We start from the raw sequence: 12,702 nt of genomic DNA, 5'->3' as shown, positions 1-12,702 counted from the left end.
ATCACAGAAAGTACAGTGCAGAAGAGGCCTTTTGGTCCATTTTATTTCTAAGAGGCTCAAGGTTCCATGTGAAATCCTGCCCGTTTTTCTCACCAGGATTGACATTGCTATTTTGTGGTAAGAATCTGCACATGGTATCAGAAGTGAACTGAACGCAACAGTATAGTTTCTGAAACCACTGACAGAGCTCAGTTTGGGGGGAAATCTCACTCAAAACTGGAGGCAATCAGCAGCATTTTGAGCTGTACCTCACTGTGACAGACAGTGATGAGAAATACCTACAGGTACAGTCTTCCATCTTTCTTCATGTAGCAGGGGAAGAAACCCTAGAAGGTTATAATGCATTCTCAATTAAAAGTGATTAGAAACAAGACGACTTGAAATAAATACAGTAAGAAGTCTTACAACACCAGGTTAAAGTCCAACATGTTTGTTTCAAACACTAGCTTTCGGAGCACTGCTCCTCCCTCAGGTGAATGAAGAGGTATGTTCCAGAAACATATATATCGACAAATTAAAGATGCCAGACAATGCTTAGAATGTGAGCATTAGCAGGTAATTAAGTCTTTACAGATCCAGAGATAGGGGTAACCCCAGGTTAAAGAGGTTGGGTTAACGAGTATGTACTGCGTACCTGATGGGTGGTGTTCTCACGTGTAATGGTGGTATCCATATCGATGATCTGGCACGTCTTGCAGAGATTATCATGACAGGGTTGTGTGGTGTTGTGGTCGCTGTTCTGAAGACTGGGTAGTTTGCTGCAAACAATGGTTTGTTTGAGGTTGCGCAGAACCGTGCGACTCGGCCAACGTTGTCTACCTCATACGCTGCAGGAAAGGATGTCCCAAAGCGTGGTACATTGGTGAGACCATGCTGACACTGTGACAACGAATGAACTGACATCGCGCGACAATCACTAGGCAGGAATGTTCCCTTCCAGTCGGGAACACTTCAGCAGTCAAGGGCATTCAGCCTCTCATTTCCGGGTAAGCGTTCTCCAAGGCGGCCTTCAGGACGCGCGACAACGCAGAATCGCCGAGCAGAAACTTATAGCCAAGTTCCGCACACACGAGTGCAGCCTCAACTGGGACCTGGGATTCATGTCGCATTACATTCATCCCCCACCATCTGGCCTGGGCGTGCGAAATCGTACCAACTGTCCTGGCTTGAGACAATTCACACCTCTTTAACCTGGGGTTACCCCTATCTCTGGATCTGTAAAGACTTAATTACCTGCTAATGCTTGCATTCTAAGCATTGTCTGGCATCTTTGAATTTGTCTATATATATGTTTCTGGAACGTACCTCTTCATTCACCTGAGGAAGGAGCAGTGCTCCGAAAGCTAGTGTTTGAAACAAACATGTTGGACTTTAACCTGGTGTTGTAAGACTTCTTACTGTGCTCACCCCAGTCCAACGCCGGCATCTCCACATCTTGAAATAAATAATTGATACACTATCAATTACAATGAGATGAGAGTAGAGAATAATTGAGGCTTTATTAAGCAGAGATGTGTTGCCTCCTGCAGCTGCTGCCAAATGGCTGCAGCTCCGTGAGCACACATATTTATACTCTGCCTACTGGGCGGAACCAGCAGGCAGGGACCTACCCCCATACCTGTAGTACAGGGGCCTTACTGTATTACCTCACATATACACATTATAGAAACAGTGGTGACTACCACAATAATAGAAAATTCGAAGCTTACTTCAGCCATAAGAAAAACAGATGTTTTTATTCTTTCATGGGATGTGGGTGGCACTGGCAGGTTTATTGACTGTCACTAATTGCCCTTGAACTCAGTGACTTGCTAGGCCATTCCAGAGGGCACTTCAGAGTCAACCACATTGCTGTGGGTCTGAAGTTACATACAGGCCAGACCAGGTAAGAGTGGCAGATTTCCTTCCCTGAAGGCCATTAGTGAACAAGATGAGTTTTTATGACAGTTGACAATGGTTTCATCATCATCATTTGACTTTTAATACCAGATTTTTGAAATTAAATTCAAATTCCATCTACAGCCATGGTGGGATTCAAACCCCCATGTCCCCAGAGCATAGAATCATAGAATCTACAGTGCAGAAGGAGGCCATTCAGCCCATCAAGTCTGCACTGGCCCATGGAAAGCCCACACCTCCACCATATCCCAGTAACCCCACCCAACCTTTTTTTGGGACACTAAGGGCAATTTAGCATGGCCAATCCACCGAACCTGCAAATCTTTGGACTGTGGGAGGAAACCGGAGTACCCAGAGGAAACCCACGCAGACATGGGGAGAACGTGCAGACTCCACACAGACAATGACCCGAGCCAGGAATTGAACCTGGGACCCTGGAGATGTGAAGCAACTGTGCTAACCTCTGTGCTACCATGCCACCCAAAGCATGACCTTGGGTTTCTGCATTACTAATCCAGTGACAATACCACTATACTACTGCCTGCCCAATAAATTATGTATAAAAGTTACAAAGTTTATGTACATTGTTACAAGACCCTGGGCGAGTGCGTGGACAGCCCCACAGATCCCGGACGCCTGACATAAGTGAATTAACCAATAATTTGTGATTCTGAAGATCTTTAACCCTTGACTGCTCCAATGAGTTACAGACACCAGATTTATACGTCAAACATTAACTAACTATAAATTAATAATAAAAGGAAAATACGACAATATATCTAAACAAATAACAGGACAATGGTCTACCAGTCTACCTAATCCCAAAGACCCGCCTCACCCTCCACCCAGACACACACAAGACAGGCACAAGTCAAGGGTTGGAGAGGATCAAAAAAAGGAATTAAAGGGAAAGTTTGAGGTGAGTCTTCACTGATGTGGTTGCAGCCTCTGGGAATAGTTTTGCTCAAGGCATTCAGGTTGATGAAGTGCCGCCTTTTGGCCACCGGATGGAGCTCGGTACCGGGTGTTCAGGTCCGTGCAAAGCCAATCATTAGCCACCAGATGATGCTGTACATTGGATGTTCAGACCAATGCAATTCTGCTCCTCTACCACCAGATGGAGCTTTTGCCTCCAAATGAAATTAGTACAGCTTTGACCCTGGAATTAGCAGACTTTCACTTGCCTCATTTCTGTACAAACTCACAAAATATTTCATCACAAATGCTCTCACCATAAGCTCTTCCCAGCTCTTTAGGCAAATCCACAAGTGTTACTGGTCCATGGAAAAACGCTGGTACTGTCACATTCAACAGATCCATTTCCTGGTTCTGATGCTGATCTGTGTCTTTTAAACAAGAAAGTCTTCACAGATTTAGCTAGAATGCCTCTCAAATCGTCCAGCCAAGAGAGAGAGAGAGACAGAGAGATTCTTCACCAGATTCTCATTGAGCTTCTTTCACAAAACTGAAACAAAATATGGAACTCTTCAGAAGACCCACTTCTCTCTTGAAAGTTTCTGACTGGCTTCACCAATCACAGACAATAATAGGAGATTGCTGAGAACTCTACAATTACCGATTGGCTGCTTGTCAAGTCTATCAAATAAACATCACTGGTTCTGCTGCAGATTCTAAAGGGAACATCTTGGCCTGGTCCCTCAGAATAGGGGTGTTCCAGCTCTGCCTCAAATCTGTAGTTTAACAGAAATTCAAAAGGGTGCAGAAATGTTGTAGCAACTAACCAGAAGACTATAGATCAAAGCAGGCGGCAGGACGGGGGCAATAAAGGAACATAGGAAAGACAAAAGATTTTACAACAAAATCCTAACAGCATGCAAGATAGTGACAACATTCATCAGTATATAACTGCTGAGAAAACAAGCTAAATATGTGGATTTGGAGAGCTTGAAGAATTACTCATCTGAGATAGAATACTTTGTGGGATCGCAAAAGGGAGAACAGCTTTTTAGAGAAGTGAATCTCATGCTGGTGAAAGCAGTAAATATCTGCAAAGCAGCAGAGACAAAAATGCCAGATTAACCAGATGATAGAAGTTGATACACCGCATACGGTTCAGCAGTTAGATGCAGTTAAACAGAAACAGTGCTGGGGCAAACAAATAGGAAACCAGAAGATAAAAAGAACAAAACTGCTATTAAAACAAAAAAATGCAGTCAATGTGGAATAGAACACTTACCACATAGTTGTCCAGCCTATAGAAAGCAGGATAAGAACTGTGATAAACAAAATCACTTCGCTAAGGTGTGTACACCAAGGATGGCATGGTGGCACAATGGTTACTACTGCTGCATCACAGCGCCAGGGACGTGGGCAGAATTCCGACCTCAGGTGATTGTCTGTGTGGAGTTTGCATTTTCTCCTAGTGTCTGTGTGAGTTTCCTCTGAATGCTCCTGTTTCCTCCCACAGTCCAAAGATGTGCATGCTAGGTGGATTGGCCATCCTAAATTGGCCTTTGGTGTTCAGCCGTATGCAGGCTAGGTGGGGTTGCAGGGGTAGGGAGGGGGAGTGGGCTTCGATGGGATGCTCTTTCAGAGGGTCAGTGCAGGTTCAATGGGCTGAATGGCCTCCTTCTGCACGTATGGGATTCTAGAGAGAGTGCACATGATTGCACATGATGATGCAGTAACTGATGCCGTAACAGTAAGTTCAAAAGAAGGCAAGTGGAAGATTGGTTTACAAAATGGCAACATGCTGGTGAATTTCAAGCTTGCCACAGGTGTACAAACAAATGTTATTCCCATATCTCTATAAGATAAGGTAAGTAAAGGAAAATCACGAAAACAAAAGTGGCGCTGTCTACTTTCACAAGTGAGGGAATTGCTGTAGAAGGCCAATGCACAACTAAAATGAACTACAAAAATAGATTCAAACATTTCCATTCACAGTGGTGAAAAATAATGCAACATCCATTCTTAGAATCAAAGCTTCTGAAAATCTGAAGCTAATCAGGAGAACAATGACTGTCACCTCTGGTAACATCCTGAGTGAGTACAAAGCTGTGTTCAAGGGGATTGGTTGCCAAAAGGGAGAGCACAGCAATAAGATTGACAAAACGGTGACACCAAATATATGCCCAGTGTGGGGAAGTACCAGTAAAGCAGAGAAATCGATTGAAAGCAGAGCTGGACAGAATGGAGAAAATGCTCATCATCAAGAAATTTAAAGAACCAAGAAAGTGGATTAATCCCATTGTAATTGTAGAAACATCTACAATTTGGGAATCTGTAAGTCTGGAACATAGCAACCTAAACCAGGCAGTACAAAGGGATCGTTACCAGTTGCCCATGGTGGAAGAGATCATGCGTAAGCTAAATACTGATCAGTCTTGGATGCAAGTTAAGGCTCCTCTGGACAGGTCAAGCTGAATGAATGCAGCTCCCATCTCTGTATCTTAAATACACTGTATGGATGTTAGACGCTTTTACACTTACATTTTGGCACTAATTCAGCTCCTGAGTTGTTCCCCAGAATGCAACAGTTTGAAGGGGTAGAGGGCATGAAAACCTATATCGATGTCTTACTCATCTGGGACCAAACATGGGATGAACATGACCACGGATTGAAGTGGATCCTGGCAGGAGCTAGAGAAACGAACTTTTAGTTGAAGAAGGAAAAGTGCAAAATATCTCTTCATGAAATCGAGCACTTGGTCCATATGCTAACAAGGGAGGGACTGAAGCTATCCTGAACATGCCATCCCTTAGAATTTAAGAAAGATTCAGAGAGGTTTTTGGGCATGGTGTCCTACTTTGGGAAATTCATTCCGCACATGTCAGATCTCACAGCGCCTCTCACAGAAATTCTACAAAATGATGTGGGAAACAAGTCACCAAGAGGCTTTGACCAGTCTGAAGAGAACACTGATGCAGACACAAGTATTCAAATGTTACAATGTCAATCAGCCAGTCAAGATATCAGTGGATGCATTGGAAACTGGCCTCGGAACTATCTTCTTGTAAAGTGAAACATCAGTGGCGTATGCCTCAAAGGCAATTGTGGTGCTCTTTGTGATTCTGTTATCAGGATGGATGTCGTAGTGTTCACAAAGACAACAGAAGCTAAGTTCATTAACAAAGCTAACTTTTAATTTACACTTCTTAAATTAAGCTCGACCACTTGCTCCTATAGTAAACAATAATTATAATAATCTACAGTCCATTAATACTAGTATCTACGCTCTAACTCTAACTGTACTCCATCCTCTCTAGATCTTTCCTATGCACTCTACTCCAGCCTTCCCTCTCCCAGAAGCCTGCGAGTCAGTGCTTTATATAGTACTACATCTAGCACCATCTAGTGGTTAATTGTAACATGACATTAACTCTTTGTATACTGAACATTTCTATAATGTCATAGCAATGACTGAAACACAGCAATGCTATACCCAAATAGAGGAAGAGATTGTGTTTGGCCTAGGACACTTCTACCAGTTTGTTTTCGGAAAAGACCTGGAGGGAGAGTCAAATCAGCCTTTGGAAACTATACCTAAAAAGCACCTGAACGGTGCAGTGATTAGCACTGCAGCCTCATGGCGCCGAGGTCCCAGGTTCGATCCCGGCTCTGGGTTACTGTCCGTGAGGAGTTTGCACATTTTCCTCGTGTTTGCGTGGGTCTCGCCCCCACAACACAAAGATGTGCATGGTAGGTGGATTGGTCATACTAAAGTGCCCCTTAATTGGAAAAAATGAATTTTGTACTCTAAATTTATAAAAAAACAAAATAACAAAACAAAAAAAAGCCCCTGAACTGTACAGCACCAATAATCCAAAGGTTATTAATGTGTCTGCAGAGGCACCAAGTGAAAGTTAAATATAAGCCAGGTAAGGAAATGTCACAAATACTTTGCCCCATAACTTCCCAGAGTGGCAATCTCCATCAGATTGTCACTCTGGATGGACTTGCCCAATGTTCCTCACTCAGGATGGATGAGACAGGAGCAGCAAAGTCTGCCCCTGGCAGTGTTGGCATGGAGTAACCAGGGCACAGGGAAGAAAGAAGCACCCACTTTTTACAACACTAACTGCTGTAAGTGAGATATTTAAAGATGGAAGGTAAGTTTCAAAGTTAAGTAGTTCAGGCAATCGGTGGGAGACTGGAAGGGGGAGGAGGAGAAACAGGAGGCAGGAAGACCAGGAGGGGATGCAGAGAGACTAGAAAGGGGAACAGGGGCTCGGCAGACCGGGAGAGTGGAGGGTAGTGGGACAGACTGGGAGAGGGGAGCGTTGGGATGTAGATCAGGAGGGGAGGAGCAGATCAGAGGGGGGGGGGGGGGGGGGGGATTGAATCGGGGGGAGGTTAGATTGGGCAGGAATGGAGGGGTCAAGTCAGGCCGGTGGTGTCGATGGGTTGGGTTAGGCCAGGCCTGGGGGCTGCGGGGCAGACCAGCAGGTGGGAGGGGAGGGGTGGGGTGGGGTGGGGTGGGGCGGGCCAAATTGTGGAATCGGACCGGGGCGGGGGGTGGCTGGGGGTTGCTGGGTAGTTGGGTTGGGAGAGGGGCGGGGCGGGTCAGGTGTGGGTGGGAGGTCGGGTTGGGTGGTGTGGGGCTGGGCCGGGCCTGAGGGCAGGGATGTTGTATCGAGGGTGGGGTGGTGTGGTGGATCCCCCAGGCAGGCAATGTAGGGTATCCCGTGCAAGGCTCGGTGTGGATGTTTAAATAGCTACTCTGGAATTTTAAGTGTTTTTTTTCCTTCTGACCCTTTCAGAGTAACTATCAGGGTTAAATTGGCAGAGCCATCTGAATTACCGATTTAAATCAATTCTGTATGATGGTTCCCATTCCCAGCCTAGCACAATTTTCCAGAGGCAGTTAGCACTTCTGGGCAAATACCAGGTAAATCTTACATGGGAACTTCCCAGAGGAATTCCACATTGGAGTACCACCCTAAATGCAGCACTTGGGAACCAGGAAGCTATGAGCCTGGAACATTTTTAAGGAATTTCATGTAGCAGAGGGAATACTTTTCAAGAGAGAAAGGATAATAATTCCAAGACCATAAGAAACAACAGAGAGTTGTGAACACATCCCAGTCCATCATGCAAACACGTCTCCCATTCACTGACACTGTCTACACCTCTCACTGCCTTGGCAAAGTGGGCAGATTAATCAAAGACCCCTCCCACCCGGGTTATTCTCTCATCCAACCTCTTTCATTGAGCAGATACAGAAGTCTGAAAACATGCTGTAACAGATTCAAAACTTCCTCTTTCCCACTGTTACCAGAGTCCTGAATGACCCTCTTATGGACTGAACTGATCTCTCCACGCATCTCCACTCATCTTCTCAACTTACTAGTACTACATTCCATATGTATCTCTGTGTTAATGACCCTCTGTTGTCTCTTACGGTCTTGGGTCGAGCAGTTGACATACCATGATGTGATGCAGCCAGATAGGACTCTTTCTATGGTGCATCTGTAAAAATTAGTAAGAGTCAATGTGGACATGCCGAATTTCCTTAATTTCCTGAAGACCTAGAGGCGCTGTTGTGCTTTCTTGGTCGTAGCATCGACATGGGTGGACCAGGACAGATTATTGATGATGTGCACACTTAGAAATCTGAAGCTGTCAACCATCTCCACCTTGGCACCATTGATGCAGGACTGTGTGCAATACTTTGCTTCCTGAAGTCAATGAGGGAGAGATTGTTGTTGTTACACCATGCCACTAGGTTCTCTATCTCCCTTCTGTATTCTGATTCATTGTTGTTTGAGATCAGCAACTTTTAGATGGGGTTGTAGCTGAATTTTGCCATGCAGTCATGTGTGTATAGGAAGTATAGTAAGGGGCTAAGTAGGCAGTCTTGCGGGGCCCCAGTATTGAGGACTGTTGTGGAGGAGGTGTTGTTGTTTATCATACTGATTGTGTCTATGGGTCAGGATCAAGGATCCAGTTGCAGAGTGAGGAGCCAAGTCCTAGGATTTAGAGTTTTGATATGAGCTTGGCTGGGATTATTGTGTTGAAGGCGGAGCTGTAGTCAATTACTAGGAGTCTGACACAGGAGTCCTTGTTGTCAAGATGCTCCAGGGATGAGTGTAAGGCCAGGAAGATAGAATCTTCTGTGGACCAGTTGTGGCTGTATGCCAGTCTATGCCCAGTATTCACTGTCTAGCAGAAACTATTCTGAAGTTTTTTTTGTTTTAAAAAAAGGGAAATATCACCATAATAGAGTGATTGTGCTATTCGACTTAGATACAATACGGTGCACCCTGTACTTCATGGGGTGCAATACGATGGGAAATCGCACCCTATATATGGCAGCATGTATCTGAGTTTAGATTCACTTAATGTTCAGACTGGATTGATCTCCACTTTACTCATAGGAGTAAGGCCCAAATTCCTTCACAGCAGAAACTCTTATGAGGCTGTCCCTGCTGATTACGACAAGAAATGTTGTGTCCACAGACCAAAACTATAGAAGTTGGAATTTTCCATCTCCTCGTCCAGAACCATCTGGCAGACAGGAGGGGCTGTATAATAGAATGGTAGAGTAGTAGTGTACTGTGCCCCTCACCTACACACCTGAAATTCTGGACAGCCTTTGCATCAATTGAGGCAAATAAGTGGCCACTTAATGGCCTCCTCCCATAACTTCATGGTGGGGTCACCAGATAAACTTTGGAAACCTGGCTGCAGCTCATTGGAGGCCTACCAAATGGTAATTGCTTGCTTTCCCTGGCCTTCCCATTGCAGCACATCCAACCCCCTCACTGGAGGTCTGCCTATTGGCCCCAACAAAGGCATTTACCTTGGTATCCAGCACCCTCAATGGCTTTTAGTCACTGCAGTCCCAGCAATGGCCACTGTATCTAGTGGCACAGCTAGGACAGCAGAGCTGCGGACATCTGATTTTAATTGGATGAACCTCAAAAAGGAACAGTGTGCTCAAACAGGCGTTTCCCTCGATTCCTGTTAATATGTTGTCACAGTGCACCTCAGAGGAAAAGGGGGGAAATTTTGACATTAAACATGTTAACATTAGCTCAGATAGCCACAGTAAAACATTTTATTGAGAGTAAAACCGGCAGGGGTCATGCGAAAGGGGTTTTTCACCTGATATTTCTCAAACCAGGGCCTAATATATTCCACGCCAGCGGGACCCAAGAGCTGACCAAAAAATCAACCGTAAAGTTTTCAGTTGTCACTTAATGCCATTGCATTCTCTAGAACTGCATATTTCAAAAACATGCATTCCTGTGATTTTGTTAACTGATAAATTATTAAGGGAGGCATACATTTCTTCCAATTTTATTGAACAGAGGAATGTGCTTGTTACAGAGACGAAAGCAATCTCAGACTACATCATGGACTCGGAGTGAATTATGACATTATTATCACATTTAGGAGTTGTTCATTAATAGGAAATGAGCAGATTCTCCAAGAATTCATAAAAAACAAAATATTGCATAGAGGTGCAGTTATAAATTAGTATAAATATTAGACATTATCATAAATATTTTACCTTCCTGTTATTTATATTGCATTTATTGGATTCCTTTCTGGTGAGTTACTGGACATGTTTATTTTTTTTCCTTCCCCACAGCCTACAGAACTGAAATCTGGATATTTTCCTTAAAGGAAAAGCACAGTTTCCTCATGTGCTGAGAAATACATAAATCTGGAAACAAATCTAGCAGGACATTTCCATATGCACTTTACAATGCATAAAAATAAGGATACAGTGTACAACTTTAAAACGGGCACTTCATTATAGGTGCCTGGCCTGACCCAATTATCCTCTGACCTTTAACCCTATTTCACCAGAGAACACACTTGCCACTCGAATCCTGTCAATTAATCTGACTGACAGGGGACCCCCCACAGTGAGAAGAAAAATCAAACAGCCCTACTGTTAATTTTTGCAAGACATTTGGCAGCCAATCTTCCTAGGTTCCCAATTAACAGCTGCCCCCTATCCCACCCCACTTCCCACGGAACTGCACAGAAATGAACTCCAAGTTGAAAAGCAGACCATTGTTACTATTTGCAGGAAAAATTGAGGGAGAAGCAGATTTCTGATACTGTAGTTACAGTGTAGCCACAACGCATTGCAAGTATGACATGAAAAGATCAATGAGCATGCATAAAATCAAGATCGTCTGTCCACGCAAGTCACAGTACATACTAGAGAGCTGGATTCTTCCGCCCCGCCCGCAGTAGGAGCCACGGGTGAGACAAGGACAAGGAAAATTCCACTGACCTCGGGCAAGATTCTCCAGTCGCCGGGAGGTCGCGGCTGCAGAATGGTTAGAAGAAAGGATCATATTTATGCCCATGCAGGGAGTGCTGCTTCTGACTGCTGCTTTCAAACTTTTTTTCCCAGGACTACTTTTGGCATCCAGCCGACTTTCACGACCCATGATGATCGATCTTCCTGACACACGACATGTTTGCTTACTTTTAATGCGAAAGGGGATCCTGCTCTGTTCTCAATATCGCACTTGAATCAGGTTCAAAGGAGCAGAGGGCAATGTGCATATCATGTGCAGACTTCAGCCAGTCCTTTTGTGCCGTCTTCACCTTTGCAAAAGTGAAAAATCCAACCTCATACATGTAGGTTGTCGAGAAGGGCAATAGCAACAATATGCTTGTTTTACTCAGCACTAGATACTCCTGGGGAGATGCTCCACCAAAATATTGACAGCCTCCTGGGCTTTTCGCAATGTTTTTAATGTGGTATTACAGGTCAGCAACAGTAGCGTAGTCTTTTAATTTGGAGTTAGCTCAGAGTTTATAATTGACACTGGGGTCTAACCTCAAAAGGAAATTTTCACCCACCACTTTGCTTTCAAATTCTGTAACTTCTCACATTTGCCAGTCCTTCCCTGTATATATCATACATGGGCTTTGCCTCCTCATTTGCATTGTCACAATTGACAAAAACATACCTCAAGAATTAATTTTTACACTTCTTTGTTCCGCGTTAAGTTTATTTTTTCGGAGCCGTTAACCAGAGGCCCTGGAGCTCTTAACACTAAGACTGCTCTGTCCTGCCCTGGACTATCCTGAGAAGCTCTCTCCTGCATATTTTGTTTTGAGATACTCTCCACTAGGTAAACAGCCTATTTGACTCTCTGGCCATCTCTTACTTTAAAAAAATTGATCTTCACAGTTCACTTGCCTTGCTTGCCAGCTGCTGCAAAATCAAAGCAACTCTGCTCCCTGCTTTGGTGCCAAATGCACGTGCCTGAAAGCCGCTTCACGTATATTCTACATGCACGTGACCTATTCTCTGCTGCCACTTCTGGCCGGAAGACTGCATGCAGCCTAATCTGTATCTCCATTTAAAAGGTGGAAATGGCCGCAATTCACAATGCAAAAGCCGGTAATGGCTGTTTGGCACTTTCTCTCATGATCGGGACCACCACAGGAACGGCGGGACCGATTGCTCTGTGACGCTCCCGACACCTGCCTGTGACCCGCCCTGAGTTTGAAAAACCCTGGCTTAGAGTTTGAGGGATGGTATTGGCACAGTCAACTCTTCTCAATCGCTTCGAAATCTGCAGCTGCACAATTATTTTCAGACTTGAATGCGGTTAAAATTTAAAAATGCACTTCACACCAGCTGTATTATTATACTATCCTTTGAGTTTAAGGTGATGTAGCGGTTTTGGAGTTAAAAATTCAATATGACTGCAGCATAAAAGATTCCAGAGATTAATAATGTGTAGATATTTCTATTAATATTGACACCATTGAGCTGACTTATTTTTTGAAATGTCAGCAGGAATGAGAATATGAAATAACTTTATGAAAAGAGAAAACCTGGAAATGTCAGAAATCTT

Source organism: Scyliorhinus canicula, chromosome 5 (genome assembly GCF_902713615.1).
Source record: "Scyliorhinus canicula chromosome 5, sScyCan1.1, whole genome shotgun sequence".
NCBI classification, from domain to species: Eukaryota; Metazoa; Chordata; class Chondrichthyes; order Carcharhiniformes; family Scyliorhinidae; genus Scyliorhinus; species Scyliorhinus canicula.
Note: the sequence above shows the minus strand (reverse complement) of the source record.